Source organism: Myotis lucifugus, unplaced genomic scaffold (assembly GCF_000147115.1).
Source record: "Myotis lucifugus unplaced genomic scaffold, Myoluc2.0 scaffold_200, whole genome shotgun sequence".
NCBI lineage: Eukaryota > Metazoa > Chordata > Mammalia > Chiroptera > Vespertilionidae > Myotis > Myotis lucifugus.
In genome coordinates, this window is record NW_005871248.1 from 847,663 (window position 1) to 849,419 (window position 1,757).

Here is a 1,757-nt window from a genome sequence, read left to right on the forward strand (position 1 = left end):
GCCAGACAGTCCCGCTTCTCCCGTATGAGTCTGGGTCCCTAGAGACTTGCCCAGAACTGGAGCTCAGAGCTTGAGACTCCCTCCCGATGGAAAACGACAACCGCACCCTCAGCCTCCAAGCCCGCTCTGCATGCATTCCGCACCTTAGTATTTTACTTCAGCACTGCGCCTCCTCTGAGCCTTGGTATGCTTTTCTCTTCCCTCCTAGTTGTAGAAATTCCACTCAGCCAGCCTCCCTGTGGTTCTGGATGATGTCCGTTCCCGTCTTTTAGTTGTATTTTTGAAGTGGTTGTTCGAGGCAGCAAACTCCTGTGTTTACCTATGCCGCCATCTTGGTTTCCCTCGAGTTCTCTACTTTCCTGATGCCATCTTTACTTGGTTTGGATCTGAGGCTTAGCTCAAAAAGACTTCTCCCCCTGTGAGGCTGCTATCCCTACCAATGAAGCACAAGTTGGTTATGCGGCGATGGACCAGGTTGTAGGCCGCTGCCAGGCATCCCTCCCGTGTGGTGAAGGCCTTGCAGCGGCACTGCCGATGATGGTGCCACCCTATGCAAAGGAGATGGGAGCCTTGGCCAACAAGGCAGCAGAAGGGACCTGTATTGGGGGGGGGGGGGGGAGGGGGGGGCGGGGGGACTGGCAGACCTTGCAGAACGAAGAGAGTGAAGTCCAGGGCCTCTAGAAGCCTGGGCAGGGGTCTCCCTGTCCCTGGGCCTTCTTCCTGGAATATATGAGTAAGTGGAAAATACCCACCTGTCAGTCTTGGGAAGTTCAAACAAGGTAACGAAGTGAGCAGGCCTACCTGCCCACTGTGCCCACTGGAAAAAAAATACTTCTCCCCTCTGCGAGGGGTGTCTTCTTTGATTCTGCTGTATTTTTTGGAGTGTCTACACTTCCTCTAGCGATCCCATTTAATACCTTTCCAGATGGCAGGAATACTGGTTCTACATGTCATGCCCCTCAAACTGCTCGAATACAGGTCTCCAGGACAGCAGGGTGGCCAAATCCAGGGGCATGTTCAGGTCTCCATCTGAGTGGCAGAATTTGGCAGGTTGGTCTCTCGCCCTTTGAATCCTCCTAGGCTTCCTGGACCCGGCACTCCTCCCCTGCTCCTCCCTTAGCCGGCTCCTACACATCCTTCAGGGCCCACTTCTCCAATGGAGTTTCATCAGAGAAAAGCCTCCTGACAGCTCTGTATCTGCTACGGCCCCAAAACATGTTCCTTCCCTCATTCTCTCACCACCCCCTGTTTCCTCCCTCTGTATCACCGCAGTTTGTAATTAGCTTCTCTTTATATAGGTTTACTGTCTGATTCCCCTTTTCAGACTCAACTCCATGGTGGAGACCATGTCTGTGTTGTTCAGATTCTAACCAGGGCCCAGCACTGTGCTTGGCACAGAGTGGGTGCTCAATAAATATTTGTTCAAGGAGTGAATGGATGGATGAATGCCTGCTTACAAGGTTCGAGGTATAATGCTAAGCACCTAGTGCAGTGGTTCTCAACCTTGGCTGCACATTAGAATCACCTGGGAATCTTTTTAAAATCCTGATTTCTGGGCCTCATCCTCCGGAAATTCTGTTTGTTACTAATGTTGTGGTCCCACCCCATAACAAAGAAACAGAATTTCCAGAGGATGAGGCCCAGAAATCAGGATTTTAAAAAGATTCTCAGGTGATTCTAATGTGCAGCTAAGGTTGAGAACCAACTGACCTAGTGGCATTTAGCTAAGCTATTTTTCACCCTTCTGTCTGTCCATA